This window comes from Spinacia oleracea, chromosome 5 (genome assembly GCF_020520425.1).
Source record: "Spinacia oleracea cultivar Varoflay chromosome 5, BTI_SOV_V1, whole genome shotgun sequence".
NCBI lineage: Eukaryota > Viridiplantae > Streptophyta > Magnoliopsida > Caryophyllales > Amaranthaceae > Spinacia > Spinacia oleracea.
In genome coordinates this window covers 33,184,343-33,203,314 of record NC_079491.1, presented here as the reverse complement: position 1 = coordinate 33,203,314, position 18,972 = coordinate 33,184,343, and positions in this window count along the sequence as shown.

Sequence of the window (18,972 nt, the reverse complement as noted above, 5' to 3'; positions counted from 1 at the left end):
CTACTATGCAAGTAAGACCTTAGATGAAGCTCAAGTTAATTATGCTACTACCGAGAAGGAGCTTCTAGCCATAGTCTATGCCTTGGACAAATTTCGTACTTATCTGATTGGGTCCAAGGTGATAGCCTATATGTAGACACCTAATTTGTGTCTCCCCTTTGGGATGATGACGATACCATTATCCTTACTAGGTGATTGGAGTAACTCTAGGCGGAAATCCCAATTGCTAAGAACATCTCCAAAATTCAAAGTCCGAAATCCAATCCCCGAGGCCGTTCCCCTCCCGTAAATCGGTACAAAATACAACTTCCAAAATCCAATTTCAAAATCCAAATACAATCTCAACTAGTAGACCATCCCATTGGTTTTAATAGGCCTTTTCCACTCAAAATCATATAAGGCAAGTCCAATTCGGGCGCCGACCCACAAAACCGAGCATGCCGGGCCCCGTCCCGTAAAACGGGAATTCAAAAACCCGAGAAAGGCTTGTTTTTAGACGCTAAACGATGCCTTAACCTCCAAGCAAACACAAAACTCCAAACCTAGTACAATTCGTACAACAGGTACAACACTACAAGACGAAACAAGGACGGAGCCCGCGTCCTTGCCTTGGCAGCATTCAAGCCACGTTAGCAGCGCACTGCGCTGGTCTGGCGCCCTGCGCTGGCATGTGCTGGCGCTTTGCATCATTCCCTCCTATAAATACCCCTCATTTCCATCGAAAAAGGGGGAGCACAACAATACAACGTCGTAATTCTGACATTACGCCTCAAAAATACAACTCAAAACTCCTCAAAAACACATACAAAAATTCCTAAATTCTAAGCAATTGGGAGCTCTTGCCTAAACCTAAATAGGTAAATCCGAATCCCATTTCAATCAATCATATTATTTTGATTTCAAATGATTAGCAAGTTGGTGTTTTTGTCATTAAAAAACACCACTTGCAACAATCATACATGTTTTTCAAAAATACAAACTTTTTCAAAATACAAAATGCAAACTTTCAAGATTCAAGGATGTTCAAAGTTGCTTGCAATCATCTCTTTGAACTAGAATCACCTTCAAGTATGGAGTAATCAAAGATGACACCTTTTAACATTTAAAGGTTTAGTCTTTTGAGATTCAAAACTCCATTTTTCAATATACAAGTCCAAGTTTTCAAATTTCAAGATCCCACCATGTTTAGGGTTGTTCATGACTACCTCTCTAAACTAGGATCATTTCAAGTTCAAATTTCAATCATTTCAAGTTCAAACATTTCAATATTCAAGCTTTCAATTTCAAGTTTAATATGCAAAATCTAGGTTATTTGGGTTGAGCAACCTCTCCCAAGTTGAGATTTTTGGCTTTGAATTCGTGTCGGGCGCACTTATTTTTAAGGAGCCGCTTGGCGTTCGAATCTCATGTGCCCAAGTACAAGTTTCAATTATGCACCTTTCAATATTGCAATTTCAATATCGCACCTTTCAATATCGCAATTTCAATATCGCACCTTTCAATATCGCACTTTCAATACTGCACTTTCAATACCACACTTTCAATACCGCAATTTCAATATCGCACTTTCAATTCTGCAATTTCAATTCCGCACTTTCAATTCCGCATCTTTACTTGCCTAGTCCATTTCTAGGCAATGTGGACCTACTCCCTAGTCCATTTCTAGGGGGTCTTGTATTTACTAATTCCGTACTTTATTTACTATTGTGATGTTGCTTTACTTGCTTTATTGGTTTCATCACCGCACATGCTAAATACAACAAAATACAAAGGTTACATCACGCTTAACAAAGATAATTTCTTGGACAAACCGGCCTTAGGTTCCTTAAATTAATCTTTAAAGCAAAGTGACCACCATACAATTAGAAATTCTATTTGCTCTAAATTCAAACCCACATATTCTAATCTAGGGTATATTTTCGAAATAATGTTGTGCCAACGTACTTGAATATTTCTAAAGCTTGCCGAATAAGCATTTTCGTTCCCGAGCCTGGATCTTACCCATCCGTTTCAAGGATTCAAGGCCTTATCCAAAAATAGAGTCATTTGCGGTCTTTCCAAACAAGACCTTAAATAAAGTTTGGTGGCAACTTCTTCAAGGTGCAAAAATTCAACGGTTCTCTAAACGAACCGCCCCTCTTGTAGAACGGGAAAAAAATACCCCCTACAATTATGGCGACTCCACTGGGGACTTTTCTAATTTCAATTCGAAAATGCGGGCAAATTCCGAGCAACTGGCCACTGATCTGCCGAAGTACTGGATGCCAGCATTGGCACCAGGCGCAGCCCCTGCGCCCAACGCCACTGCCTGCATCCAGGACAGTGGCTCACAGTGGCTTGTTGCCCACTTTTTCTCAACTTTTCGTGTTGGGAGTTAGTCTGTTTTTGCATCTGGAAGGACGCTCCCAAACCTCGTGAACGAGTGCCGAAAAACGAGCTTTACAAATACAAATTCAAGTAAGATTTCAATTTCAATTTCTAGGCATTTCATGCATTTTTCGAAAACCATATTTGTGCAAAATGAATTTCTACCTTTGCCCAAACGGATGTGTTCTACGTTCGGGCTAGCCCCGGGGGCAACGAAATGGTGACTCTCCATATGGTTCCCGACCAAAGTGTGTGACCATTTTCGCGCCTACCGAAACTTGGCATTTACTTGACATTCCCGATGTCAAGTATGGAGGCCGTCTGCCGACACACACTTCCTTTAGACGGATGTGCAAGCTTGTCGCCGGATCCGTCTCTTAGTCGAGTACCTTTTGACACCCTAAGCCGACCACTTGCATCATACAAAACTTAGACCGACCTTAGGTTGAGAACTTTGCATGTCGCATTCATATTCATGACTAGTGTGACAACGTGCTACTTGTGCATTGTGTGGGCGTCTTTGCACGCGTGAATGGCTAACCTCGAGTTCTAGCTTGGCAAAACCAATTAGCCTCCAACTAGGAAACCAAACCCCTAGGAGCATCATTCAAACCTCTTGCATCTAAATCGCCGATTTTAGGGTCTTTAGGAGTGTCACTCCATTTGATTCAAAACCCTTAAACACGCCTCACACACAAATGCCATATTCAAAATTCAATACAACGACGTCATAATGCCGGATTTTCGAGTCCAAAATTCCAATTTTCAAGTTCAAAATGCAATCCAACGGCGTCATAATGCCGGATTTCCTACTTCAAAACCTCAAATCTCCAAGTCAAGTTCAATCCAACGGCGTCATAATGCCGGATTTCTAGTCCAAATTTCGAGTTTCAAGTTCAAATTCAAATTTTCTAGTCCAAAACCTCAATTTTCGAGTCCAAATCCAACGGCGCCATAATGCTGGATTTTCTAGTCCAAATTTCAAACTTCAAACCTCAATTTTCAAGTCCAAATCCAACGGCGTCATAATGCCGGTTTTCTAGTCCAAATTTCAAACTTCAAATTTCAAAGTCAAGTCCAAATCCAACGGCGCCATAATGCCGGATTTTCCAATTCAAGCTTCAATTTTCGAGTCAAACTCAAATCCAACGGCGTCATAATGCCGGATTTTCTAGTCCAAATTTCAAACTTCAAATTTCAAAGTCAAGTCCAAATCCAACGGCGCCATAATGCCGGATTTTCCAATTCAAGCTTCAATTTTCGAGTCAAACTCAAATCCAACGGCATCATAATGCCGGATTTTCTAGTCCAAATTTCAAACTTCAAACTTCAAGTCAAAAACTCCAAATCCAACGGCTTCAAAATGCCGGATTCTCTAGTCGAAATTTCAAGTTCAAAACTCAAATCCAATGGCGTCATGTCGGATTCCCTATTTCAAACATTCAAGTCTTCAAGCATCGAAGTCAAGTTGCCAATTCCAAGTCTCAAAACTTCAAAGTTCATATGCCAAAGCTTATGGCCGGCGTAATGCCAACTTTTCAACTCAAACTTGCAAACCTCAAATTCCATATCGACCTTTCGAATTTCAAGTCCTATACTCAAAATTTCAAGTCCCAAATTCATGCCGTCGTAATGCCGATTTTTCCATTCCATATTTCAAACCTCAAGCTCGAAGTTCAAAAATTCCAAACCATCAAATCTCAAGTCCTACACTCCAAGTCCACGGCGGCATAATACCGGACTTTCAAGTTCCCAAATTCAATGTCTCAAACCCACGGCGACATAATGCCGGATTTTCCAAATACGAAGCTTCATGTTCTACATACAAAATGCGTCCTTTTCCATTTCAAAGTTCAAACTTCGAGTCAAATCCAAATTCCATATTCTACATCCGGGTTGAAACTCCCCAGAAATAAACAAGTTCGAGATTCCATTCAACGGGTTGAAACTCCCCAGAAATAATACAAGTTCGAGATTCCATTCAACGGGTTGAAACTCCCCAGAAATAATACAAGTTCAAATTCCATCTACGGGTTGAAAATCCCCTGAAATAATACAAGTCCAATCTTCCAATGGGTTGTAAATCCCCTGAAATAATACAAATTCCAATTCTCCCACGGGTTGAAATTCCCTTCAAATATTCCAAGTCTCCAATGGGTTGAAACTCCCCTAAAATATTGACGGGTTGAAATTCCCTTTAAATAATACAAAATCGATTCCCTTTCAATCGGGTTGAAATCCCCTTCAAAATATTCAAAGTCCAATGGGTTGAAATTCCCCTAAAATATTGACGGGTTGAAATTCCCTTGAAATAATACAAAATTCAATTTCCTAGTACAAGTCCAATTTCCAAATCCTCGAGCGGGTTGAAATCCCCTTTAAATAAGTCCAATTTCCAATAGGTCGGAATATTCCTTTTTCGAGTTCTAGTACAAAGAGTCAACTTTCACAAAAGAATGAAGGCTCCTCTCAAACATTTCCAACGGGTTGCAAATCCCGAATACAAGTACAAAATTCAAAATCCCGAATCTTCGGAGTGGCACTTAGACTCAAGTCTAGGTCTCATTCATTTGCATGCATATCATATCATGTGTCGGGAAGTTCAAGTTCTAAAGTTAAAATCATTTCCTAAATAGGTGCTCAGACTCCTCCTGTCAAGATCCTATTCAAGATGACTTCACTAGCAGCAGCTGTAGCAGAGCTCTATGAACGTGTTGAGGAAGCGGAGGCTCGCATAAGGGCTCTCGAGGACAATCAAGAAACTCTTTGCCATGCTGTGGGCCCATTCGAGGTAGAGGAAATATTTCACCGCCAAGGGTCTGTGCCACACTTTGTGTAGCCAAGTGAAAACTCGAAATCTGGGTTACATCAAGGAGACATTTGTGGGATCTGGGCCAGCGATGATGAAGACACATATCAGGACCCTCCTATTGAAAACATCTCTGACGATGAATGCCGAGAAATCGTGAGCGCCGACTGGTACTTGGACCCTAAGGCAGAAAACAGTGTTCAAGTCATGACTAGGTCTGGTCGAATTCAAGAGCCAGCCAGCTGAATGGCACCGGCAACTAATGTTCCTCTACCCACCGAGGAGAACCCTCTAATCAAGCAATTGAAGCGCACTAAGGCACAGGTTAATATCTGGCAACTCATGGCTTCCTCTGTGGGGCACCGCACTGCTCTCATCAATGCTCTTGTCAAGTTGAATGTCACCCCAGAAGTCACTCCCGACGAATTGATCGGGTTACTTACAAATCTGGAAGAAGGAATCACCTTTACTAACGAAGACCTCCCACCTGAGGGGGCAAGCCATCACAAAGCTCTCTATCTGACTGTTGAATACAAAGACAAGATCATCCCCATGACTCTAGTGGACAATGGGTCAGCTATCAATGTGTGTCCTCTCCGCACTGCTGAAAATTTGGGTTTCACCCCTAATGAATTTTCTAGTTCCTCCCAAGGTGTTCGTGCCTATGACAACACTCGTCGGGAAGCAATGGGAACTCTCACTCTACTACTCCGCACAGGGCCGATTGAGCGGAAAGTAATCTTTCAAGTGCTCAACATCAAAGCGAGTTTCAATCTCCTACTGGGAAGACCTTGGATCCATGACCTCAAAGCAGTGCCATCTTCACTTCACCAGAAAGTCCGAATGGAGGTCCAAGGAAATTTCATTACCCTGCATGCGTCCCATCCAAGGACCAAGGTAGCCGACAAGGCTCTGATATTAATCGAACATGATGACAACGACGAAGACCTTTGGGGATTCAGTGCTGAAGTTGGAGCCATCGAATCCAGAATGAACCCCAAGGCAAAGCGCATGATGATCAAGCGTGGGCGCTTCTTGGGCACTACTCTGCCCCCATCCACCGAATCTCCTTTCAAAGCCCAAGGACAGACTAACTGTTACGGTCTGGGGTACAAGCCAACTAAGTTCGATGACAAGCAGCAAAAGGCTAAGCTAAAGGCCCGTAGAGCTGGCAAAGATCAATTCAAAATACCTCCTCATCAACTCACACTCAATGGGCAATTCGTGAAAGAAGGAGATGATGACTTATATTTTGACTTCCCAGAACCTTTCTATGACTCTTCAAAGGGGGTTATCTACCCCGGATTCGAGATCTTTCAAGACTGTCGCTTTCTAGAGGATGCTCCTCCAATACAAGATAAGGCCTCCCCTGAATGCCTTGATTCATCAGCTTTCGGTCTATTGTTTGGCCAGGAGATAACCCCAATCATTTCCGAAGATGCCATGGTTCAAATGATCACTCAAATCGAAGACTTTGACCCATCTAAGCTGATTACTCCAAGTGAGAAGATGGTCAATGGCTGGAGAAAGTCTCTCAAGATAACTGCTCAAAATGGCAAAATGTTCAAGATTACTGTGGGCGAAGGATCTATGATGAGCAGTCCGAATCGGAGGATGAGTCTGGATCTGAGTCTAGCAATAAGTCTAAGTGTCTAGAACTAGAGTCTTGCATCAATCAAGAGCCTCTAAAGGCCGAGCTTCAAGTCAAAACAGTCGATGTAATGATTGCTGATTTCAATAACACTTCAATTTCTACTTACTCTTCGAGTCCTAATTCAAAATCAAATCCTAATCCACACAACTTTTCTTCACAAGAAACTGACCTTGAAATTCTAGAAGCTATCGAAAATCACGAAAACAAGACGCCCATAATTGAGGAAACAGTAAAAATCAACCTTTTCTAACAACAGTGATTCAAAACTAGTTCAGATTGGTTTAACTCTTTCTCAAGCAGAGCGGGACGATCTTATCAAGCTACTTTCAGAGTATGTAGACGTCTTCGCATGGTCCTATCATGATATGCCAGGGGTTGATCCAAGCATCGGTCAGCATACAATTCCCCTTATTCCAGGTTCAAAACTCATCAAGCAGAAACTCCGTCGCATGAAATCGGATGTTTCCCTCAAAATTCAAGAAGAGGTCTCCAAGCAGCTAGAGGCCGGGTTTATCCGAGAAGCAAAATATCCAGAATGGATCGCAAATGTCATCCTAGTTCCAAAGAAAGACGGCAAAGTACGAATGTGTGTGGACTACAGAGATCTTAACAGGGCCAGCCCTAAAGACGGTTTTCCGTTGCCTCACATCGACATCTTGGTCGACAACACCGCAAATAATGCCTTACTCTCTTTTATGGACGGGTACACAGGCTACAATCAGATTCCCATGGCAGAGGATGACATGGAGAAGACAACCTTCATCACTCAGTGGGGCACATATTGTTATACAGTTATGCCGTTCGGACTAAAGAACGCATGAGCAACTTATCAAAGAACAGCAACAGCTATCATGAGCGATATGATTCACAGGGAAATTGAGGTATATGTCGACGACATGATTGTCAAATCCAAAGAATGGCACGAGCATACCTCAGTACTTCGAAATTTTTTCGACAGGCTCAGACAATACAATATGAGACTCAATCCTCAAAAGTGTGCATTCGGGGTAACGTCAGGCAAGTTACTCGGATATGTTATCAGCTCTCGGGGCATAGAGGCTGATCCTTCAAAAATCAAAGCAATTCTCGAGATGCAACCACCAACGAATGAAAAGGAAATTCGGGGTTTTCTCGGCAGACTGCAATATATCAGCAGGTTCATTTCAAGACTCACAATGATCTGTGAACCGGTATTTCGAAAGCTCCGGAAAAGCGAGCCCAAAGTGTGGGATGACGACTGTCAGCATACATTCGACACAATCAAAAGCTACCTTTCCAACCCACCAGTACTAAAACCAGCAATGCCAGGGATTCCCTCAGGCTCTACCTCACAACAACAGATTCAGCAGTGGGGGCTATGCTTGCCCAGGAGATTGAAGGCAAGGAGAACGCCGTATACTACATAAGCAAAAAGCTGATCGAGTACGAGACCAAATACACTCAGCTCGAGAAACTCAGCATCGCCTTGGTTTGGGCCACAAAGAAACTACGACACTACATGATCTCCCATACAGTACATGTGATCAGCAAAGCGGATCCTCTCAAGTATCTATTCGAGAAACCAACACTCAACGGACGATTGTCCAGATGGTTGGTCATGCTAGCAGAATTCGACCTCAAATACATTCCACAGAAATCTATCAAGGGTTCAGCAGTCTCAGATTTCCTAGCCGACTGTCCTGTCGAGGCAGAAGAGGAAGATTACGACTTACCCGACGAGCAAATCTTAATGACCAGTGATGACAGTTGGTCAATGCATTTTGACGGTGCTTCCAATCAGAACGGATGTGGTGTTGGAGTAATTCTAGTAGCCCCAGACGGCATGCACATTCCTATATCAGCAAAACTGCAATTCAACGTCACAAACAATGCGGCAAAATATGAAGCATGCATCATGGGCCTGGAAGCCGCCTTAGCACTAGGCGTCCAGAAACTTCGAGTGGACGGGGATTCCACCCTAATCATCAATCAAATTTTCGGCAAATAGAAAGTAAGGAGCGAGAGCCTGGCTCCATACCAGTCTTACCTTGAGCAGTTGTCCGAACAAATAGAAGAGCTCTGCTATACATACCTCCCAAGAGAGGAGAATCAATTCACCGATGCACTGGAAAAACTGGCCTCAATGATCAAAATTCCAAGCGGCATGGCTGAGATGCCACTCACAATTGAAACGCGTCAAGAAGCAGCATATGTCTATGCTGTTGACAACGTCGAGCAAGACGATTACGAACCTTGGTTTACAGACATTCAAAGGTATCTACAAAGTTCAGAGTATCCCCCACAGTTTTCAAGCAAGAATCGAAGGGCTCTAAGACTACAATCAGCCAATTTCGTCATAGTAGGCGGCGTTCTATACAAAAGGTCCCTTAGCACCTCCGATGTGTTGACAAGCACGAAGCTCAAAGAGTCATGGACAACATACATGCAGGAGTCTGTGGCACCCACATGAATGGCAAAATGCTAGCTCTCAAGATCATCAGGGCACGATACTACAAGACTACCCTCGAACGGGACTGCTACTTCTTTGTCAAGAAATGTCCTACCTGTCAAAAGTGTGCGAATCTGAAGCATATTCCTCCATCATTGCTATACTCTCAATCATCACCGTGGCCATTCTCAGCCTGGGGTATCGACGTCATTGGCAAAGTCACTGCAACAGGCACCGGGGGTCATGAGTTCATACTAGTTGCCATCGACTATTTCACCAAATGGGTTGAGGCCAGGTCGTTCAAAGTGTTGGGTTCTAAGCAAGTGGCCCAGTTCATAAAAGAAAACATCATATGCAGATACGGCGTTCCTCTCGAGTTCATCAGCGACCAGGGAACCCATTTTCAAGGAGAGTGTGAAGATCTATTCACCAAGTACAAGATTCAACATCATCGATCTTCGCCTTATCGCCCACAAACCAATGGGGCAGTCGAAGCAGCCAACAAAAATGTCAAAACCATCATCATGAAAATGACTACCAATTACGAAGACTGGCCCCAAAAGCTGCATTTCGCATTGTGGGGATATCGAACTTCAATTCGCACTTCAACTAGTGCAACTCCGTTCTCATTGGTCTATGGAATGGAAGCATTACAACCTATCAAGCTGGAGATACCTTCTCTAAGAATAGTCCTCGAAAGCGAAATCCCAGAAGTTGCATGGGTACAAGCAAGATATGACGAGTTAGTCATGCTCAATGAGCATCGACTTCAAGCCGCTCACCATGTACAAGTCTATCAGCGCCGAGTGGCCAGACATTTCAACAAAAGGGTCGGAACCCGAAACATCAAGGAAGGCGAGCTTGTCCTAAAAGCCCTTCGCAAAAGCACCATGGACCCAAGGGAAAAATTCAAACCCAACTGGGCAGGCCCATACACTGTCAAGAAGATCCTCTCCGGGGGAGTAGTCGAACTAACAGACATCGACGGAACAGAATTCAGATCTCTGATCAACCTTGATCAACTCAAGAAGTTCTATGTCTAAGTTCCATGTTCAAGTACAAGAATTCAAATTGAAGTCCTGTAAGGTAGGCAGAACTACGTCCGTCCTGATTCCCTAACGGGACACGTAGGCAACCTTATTTCGAGGCCCGACCACTTTAATACAAAAAAAAATTCAAAATTTCCTCAATTAAGGGCATCCTAAAAATCAAATCAAATTTCAAAATTCAATTGTTGTTATTCCAAATGTGCCAATTCAAAGCAAAGCATGTTCGAGCGGAATTTAACACAGCAACTCTTATTTGGCCCTAAGGCCTTCAAATCTAATTCAAATACAAAGTCAGGATCAAGTGAAGCAAAGTTCAAAAGCCTTTTTATTTCCTAAACACATCTTTCTAAACACATCTTCCAAACACATTCTAAACACAATTCATCGCAATACAATTCAAACACATTTAGCCTACAAATATCTAGGGTCGGGCGACTATGCTCTCGAGTCTTGGCACCTTGAGTACTATCCCCTGGCTCATCCCGCAATCAATCATCAGTCTTCCCCTTGCCCAAGCGGCGGGAGAAGGAACTTGCAAGCCTTCCAAGACGGGAGGACAACGAACCTCCTTTGGATTCCGAACGGTCAAGTACCGGATGGGCCACACTCCCGTCACCCTCCTCATAGTCAGTTGATGCAGGACGTCTAGCTCTAGAACCTCAGACTCTAGCTGGTCCGGAGAAAGAAATGTCCCTCTGGCTTAGACCTCTCATCCATACAATATACCCCGCAGGCAGAGTAACTGACTCAGGTGGGAACTGGATATTCAAGAATGGTTTGGCGACCCAATACCGCCTCCAAACTTCAAGTCGATTTGCATTCAGCGCAACAAGTTTCGGGTTCTCTTCAGTACAGTCCGGGATCTCCTGTTTCAAGCCATACTGTCTCATCACTCGGGCAAGCGAGTAGAAGACCAGCATTTTGAGGCTTGGCACCCTCAAGGCAGTAGAACCAGGGGCATGTCTCATAGCAGCAATCCCCCACCAAGGAACTACCCACCTTATACAAGATTCAATCCCAAAGAGTGCGCATCACCACTCATCCAACGAAAGCCGGCCATGCAACATAGGCCGCACGGTGAATCCTTTTCTATTATAGATCTCCATGTTCTCCGATGGTGCCACCAGCATGAGCCTGTCCATAAGCCATACCTTGGGGAATATAAAAGAAACGCACTTCAAAATTCAACATTCAAAAGTCAAGTACAAGTACAATTTCAAAATACAAGAAGGCTCCAGATCCTTACTTGGAGTAATACCGGACTTCCCGACGGCAGTGAAGAGGGGTCCGACTTCAGCATGTCAAGGCCCATCAATGTTTCGCCCACCACGAGCGGCATTGGGTCCCGACCATTAACAAACTGCTCTACAATCTCTATTAGGGAGGCATCACCATTTCCAAACCCCTGCTACGAAAAGAGGAAGCGAGCAAATATACAAAAACTCAAGGCTCTCAGGCGGAAAACTTTGGGAACATCAAGCCCAGCAAAGTAGGTGACAAAGAGGGACAAATCCACCCCTCTACCATACACAACAGCACTCAAAAGTGGGGGCTTCAAGCCCAAATACCTTTCAAAACTCAAGAAAAAGTGTTCTTCAACACCAGGCATGCATGGCTCCAGCATCAACGGCCACCCCAATATGGCACTAAATTCCTCAGGGAGGGGACATATCTCATTATTTCCGAAGCGGAAGACATGATGATTCGGGTCCCAAGCCTCCAGAGCAGTAAGAATGAAGTGCAAATCCAATTTTACAAACCGGAAAGAGACGAGCACCCCAAGATGCATGCCATCAAGCTCCCTTTTCTCCAATTTGCCTAGGGAACCAAGCCACGAGTTCAAGGCACTTTCAAAGGAAACAACCATATTCTCTTTTCTTTTCGTGAGGATGCAGTATGCAATGATAGCAGGGTAGGATTAATGCAAGAAGTGATCCGACAACCTCCCTATTTATACAAGAGTCGGCTTGCACGACAGCCCACATGCGCCAGGCGCCAAGCCCGCGCCAGGCGCAGGGAGCCTGCACCAAAGGACGAGGCCACCGTCCTCTTTTATGACTGCGAGTACACACTCTTTAGTGTTTCGGGCAACAGAGTACAACCTCCATTATTCAAGATTCCAAAGCCGCAAGCCGCGCAATTTCAAGCAGTCCGGATCAACGCTTCGGGCGGATTTCGGGTCAATTTTATTCAAAATTCAAGCATTCTAGTCCTAGATCGGCGTCCTAAGTTGAGTCTGCATATGCTTAAGCAAGAGTTGAATATACTTTGACTTGCGCTTTTCCTAACCAAAAAACCTCAGTCAAAGTGGGGGCTTATAGTGGGTATATACACCCGAAAAAATGGGCAAATTTTTTCAAATGTTTTGCAAATTTATCATGCATGCATATAGCTACGGAAAAAAATTCAAGGCACACACAACGCATACAACTTCAAGCATTCAAACATACAAGTCCCAACCTTCAAAAACTTCAAACCAATTCAAGATCAAAGCCAATTCAACCATACAAAATTCAAGTGTCAAACCACACAAATACAAATACAATCAGCCTAAACAAAATCAACCCAGGGAAGCTGGAACTCGCTACCATGCAGGGTCAGTCTGAATCGTCACCAACAGTGACATCAATCACTGGTGCCTTGTCCCTGTTACGCCTCCTAAGAGGCTCCAGATCCCGATCCAGCTCCGTCCCAGGGGTACTAGGATCCTCCTCCGAGATACGAAGTGTGCCAGTGGACGGATGAACTCCCTGCTGAGGAGAGGAATACTGATAAGGCAGCGGCATCGGCATATACGGGTACGACCGAAACATCCGAGTCTTACGCATCCTCTCCATCTCCGCATAGCAAGCCCATGAACCTGCACCCCAAGGATGAGGACCACTTCCTACGAAGTAGTAACCAGGGGAAGAAACAAAGGGCCGTGAACTGCCAACACCTCCAAATGAATGTCTGGTGGGATCAACATGTACAAAAAGGAAAGCTCCCCACTCAGCATCAGAATGCCTCTGATGAGCACCAGCACGGGGCCCCTGTCCCAGCTCCAAACTCGGTCCCTCCTGTCCCAAGGACGTCTCCGTCCGAGGCTCTCTGTCAGCCGAACCTCTACGGTCTCGACGGCGCTCCTATACAAAATACAATTTCAAGAATCAATTTCCCAGTTCGAATTTCCAGTATACAAGTTTCAAGATCAAGTAAGGCACCTCTCTGTTCCGGCCAGAAAGCTTCCGGGTCAGCTTCGCGCACTGCCTCTTCCAAGAGTCAATCAAGAGCATCCAGCGACGCACTCTCGCCCGAGACGCCTGCATACAAAATTCAAGATCAATTTCCCAATACAAGGTTACAAACAGTTTCAAAAATGCAACAGTACTCACAGCGGCATAATGCTTAGGTACAGCATCATATGATTTCCAGTGCGGAGGAGAAGCCAAAGGGATGGTCTCCACCACCTCCTCTCCGTCCGAGTTCTCATAGCGGAGGATCCTATCAGCATGAGGAATGTCCTCAGGATCAACCTCCTCCTCCTACATACAATCATACAATCATACAAACATACAATCATACAATCATACAATCATGCAATCAATACAAGAATACAAGAATATAAGAATACAAGAATACAAGGTACAAGGTTCAAAGCTCACCGGCGGTACGAAGCGTACTGGTGGGGCCAGCCTCCTCAGGAAGTCATCATAGCTACCCTTCCTGTGTACAAACTCCCTCCAAGAGCGGCAAACCGCATCGCCCCTAGCCTCCGCATAGAGCCGGGCAAGATCTTCATCTAGAGCCAGCATGGACTCCGGTGGATCCTTGGGGACAAGCCTATCCCCCGAATGGTGTTGAAGGGACACTCGCTCCCCCAGATACCACATATGGCGGTACACCCCTGGAAGCAAAACCCGCCGCCCAGACAGGAAATGGGCACGAGCAGCCGAGACAGGTATAACCGCGTTGGCAAAAGGACGCCATACCACCTGAAAAACAAACAACTCAGGCAACAGTACAAATACAAATACAAGAGAGCAAAACAGTACACAAGATTACATCATCAGCGGATAGAACTCTCCAAGCTCTGCGAGAAGCCGCCAGAGACGCACCCACGCGCACCGCTCCTATCTAAGAGGCAGCATACGGGTAAGTCGCATATCTAGTACGCTCCGGCGCCAAAGTCGGAAAGTGCTCATAGATCCAAATCTTTCAAGGAACAAGCAAAGCATCAGTCAAGTTCAAAATACAAGCATACAAGTACGAAGTACAAGGAGTCTCGAATACCTCCAGCACGCTCCACAGAGCAGCCATGCTCGGGTCACTCCCCAGTGTAGTCCGGGAGGCCCGCTTCATCTCATACAAAAGGTGGTTGTATGCCTAGCCACCCCAGTTATAGCTCGAAACAGCTCTCAAGTCCCGCAGAGCGGACAAGAACTTGTTGTGCACCCGACGTGCAGCGACCGAGCGCCACGTTAGCTCCGAATCAAAGGTCACATTCCTCTGAGAAAAAGGAAGACCTGTAATCATAGAAAACTCAAAAGGGGTAATAGTTATCTCCCCCCATACCATGTGGAAAGTGTTGGTGGTATCCCACCACCGCTCTAACAAAGCCCACAAACGGTGTTTAATTCCCGTTCTCTTCGGAGAACCTCCCATGGTACGCCAGAAATCGGCCAGGCTCGTCTGCGACCAAATCTCCATAGCCTCCTCATCAGCACGAAGAGCTTTAAAGGCTCTCTGAACCTCCACCAAGGACCAGTAAGTACGGAACGGCTTTCCGTCGGCCTACAGGTGAACGAGTTAGCTCAAGACCTATACAATTAAGAAGTACAAACCCAAAATACAGTACAAGACTCACCATGCCAGCGCGAGGCCGCTGAGAAAAGTGCCAATCCGGCCGAAATACCAGGTCGGAAGGGATCCAACCAGTACCAGGGAAAGCGGGCGCATCTCGGGGAACCATACCCCCACATGGCGCATTTATTGCAGTCGCTTCAACATCCGAAGCGTCTTCCTCAGCAGCTCAAACCACAGATGATTCAGCGAGTTTCCTCCGAGTGTGACGAGGCATACTAAATCAAGTAGCATACAAAGTGTTAAAATTCTAAACTGGGGGCTATCCTACACTGGCCTGTACGAAGTTAAAAGATTCGAAACAAAATCCCCAGTGGACCTCTAGTTCAAGATACAAATTCCTACACCAACGCCTAGGCTACCCACGCCGAAGCAGGTATTCAAGTTCTACACCAACGCCTAGGCTATCCACGCCGAAGCAGGTATATAAGTCCAACATCAACGCCTAGGCTACCCATGCCAAAGCTAGCATTCCAAGGATCCACAAAAATATCAAGGCATCCTAGCCTATTTCTCTACCTGAGACCCCGCTAGGTCACCAGTGAAACTACTATCTAAAAAATACCAGGTACAACATTCAAGAAAATTTCCAAAGAATTCAAAACTACAAGTTCCAACAGTTCAAGTTTAAGGGGCTATCAAACAGTTTTCTACAAGATTCAAGAAGCTTAAGCATACAAGCATCATATCAAAGTACGAGAAAATCAAGACTACATGCAATCCTAGAGTTATTTCATAAGCAAAGCATGAAAAACTTACATGGACAAGGAAAGAGCAAGATCTAGGGAAGAGCCTAATCGACCTTTGAGAGGAAAGAGCAAAGAACTCAAGAGAGTATGCCTCAAAATGGCACGGAAAGGGGAGCTTTTATAGCTCAGCCTCGCGCCAGGTACCGCCCCAGCGCACGGCGCTACCCTGCTGCATTAGCGAATATGCAGCGCGCGCGGTCTCCCATGCTAATTGCACGTCCTTTACTGCTACGGTCTTCCGCACCAAGCATCAAACGTCGCATCGAACCATCCATCGAAAATACGGGTATACACCTGTATATCCAAGTGCAAACAGATGAATATTTCAAGAATACAAAGTCCAAAAAATACAACGACTCAGACGTCCAACTCCCAACGGACCCAAGCTCCGGGAAAGTCAGTCGAAATTTCAAAATTCTAAGGGCCAGTAAATAGCTCTTATCCCCAGCAAAGCACATCCCCAACGGATCAACTCTGGGCATTCAAATTCAATAATTCAAGATTCAAAAAAAAAATAAAAAATTCAAGATTCAAAATTTTCGATGCCAAGCTCCGTCCTGAACTGAAGGCGGAAAGGTACAAGTACAAATCAGAGTCATCGCCACCGCACCGAGGTAGACTCTGTCTTTTTTTTCTAACGCCTATTTTATGCAGGTACCGGCGTATAAAGAATGGTCTCGATTGCAGAACATCTTGATCATTCTCCGTCCCTTTCGAAATACTTTGACTTGCGCTTTCCTAACCGAACGCTCAGTCAAAGTGGGGGCTTCTGTAGACACCTAATTTGTGTCTCCCCTTTGGGATGATGACGATACCATTATCCTTACAAGGTGATTGGATTAACTCCAGGCGGAAATCCCAATTGCTAAGAACATCTCCAAAATTCAAAGTCCGAAATCCAATCCCCGAGGCCGTTCCCCTCCCGGAACTCGATACAAAATACAACTTCCAAAATCCAATTTCAAAATCCAAGTACAATCTCAACTAGTAGACCATCCCATTGGTTTTACTAGGCCTTTTCCACTCAAAATCATATAAGGCAAGTCAAATTCAGGCGCCTACCCACAAAACCGAGCATGCCGGGCCTCGTCCCGTAAAACCGGAATTCAAAAACCTGAGAAAGGCATGTTTTTAGACGCTAAACGATGCCTTAACCTCCAAGAAAACACAAAACACCAAACCTAGTACAATTTTTACAACAGGTACAACACTACAAGACGAAACAAGGACGGAGCCCGCGTCCTTGCTTTGGCGGCATTCAAGCCACGTCAGCAACGCACTACGCTGGCGTGGCGCCCTGCGCTGGCGCTTTGCACCATTCCCTCCTATAAATACCCCTCATTTCCATCGAAAAAAGGGGGAGCACAACAATACAACGTCGTAATTCTGACATTACGCCTCAAAAATACAACTCAAAACTCCTCAAAAACACATACAAAAATTCCTAACTTCTAAGCAATTGGGAGCTCTTGCCTAAACCTAAATAGGTAAATCCGAATCCCATATTAATCAATCATGTTATTTTGATTTCAAATGATTAGCAAGTTGGTGTTTATTCCATTAAAAAACACCACTTGCAATAATCATACATGTTTTTCAAAAATACAAACTTTTTTAAAATATAAAATGCAAACTTTCAAGATTCAAGGATGTTCAAAGTTGCTTGCAATCATCTCTTTGAACTAGAATCACCTTCAAGTATGGAGTAATCAAAGATGACACCTTTTTTCAATATACAAGTCCAAGTTTTCAAATTTCAAGTTCCCACCATGTTTAGGGTTGTTCATGACTACCTCTCTAAACTAGGATCATTTCAAGTTCAAATTTCAATCATTTCAAGTTCAAACATTTCAATATTCAAGCTTTCAATTTCAAGTTTAATATGCAAAATCTAGGATATTTGGGTTGAGCAACCTCTCCCAAGTTGAGATTTTTGGCTTTGAATTCGTGTCGGGCGCACTTATTTTTAAGGAGCCGCTTGGCGTTCGAATCTCATGTGCCCAAGTACAAGTTTCAATTATGCACCTTTCAATATTGCAATTTCAATATCGCACCTTTCAATATCGCAATTTCAATATCGCACCTTTCAATATCGCACTTTCAATACCGCACTTTCAATACCGCACTTTCAATACCGCAATTTCAATATCGCACTTTCAATTCCGCAATTTCAATTCCGCACTTTCAATTCCGCATCTTTACTTGCCTAGTCCATTTCTAGGCAATGTGGACCTACTCCCTAGTCCATTTCTAGCGGGTCTTGTATTTACTAATTCCGTACTTTATTTACTATTGTGATGTTGCTTTACTTGCTTTATTGCTTTCATCACCGCACATGCTAAATACAACAAAATACAAAGGTTACATCACGTTTAACAAAGATAATTTCTTGGACAAACCGGCCTTAGGTTCCTTAAATTAATCTTTAAAGCAAAGTGACCACCATACAATTAGAAATTCTATTTGCTCTAAATTCAAACCCACATAGTCTAATCTAGGGTATATTTTCGAAATAATGTTGTGCCAACGTACTTGAATATTTCTAAAGCTCGCCGAATAAGCATTTTCGTTCCCGAGCCCGGATCTCACCCATCCATTTCAAGGATTCAAGGCCTTATTCAAAAACAGGGTCATTTGCGGTCTTTCCAAACAAGACCTTAAATAAAGTTTGGTGGCGACTCCTTCGAGGTGCAAAAATTCAACGGTTCTCTAAACGAACCGCCCCTCTTGTAGAACGGGAAAAAAATACCCTCTACACTATACTGACCATGCGGCTCTTAAGTATCTGCTCTCAAAGAAGGAAGCCAAGTCTAGGCTCATTCGATGGATACTACTGCTACAGGAGTTTGATCTAGAGATTCGCGACAAGAAAGGGGCTGAGAATGTGGTTGCAGATCACTTGTCTAGACCGAGGTATGATGATGGCATAGTGTCTACACCGATCGATGATTCATTTCCAGATGATCACTTACTTGCACTTGCCTGTCAGTCACCATGGTTTGCAGATTTTGCAAACTACATTGTAGGGGGCATTCTTCCGGCCGATCTTACATATCAACAGATGAAGAAATTCA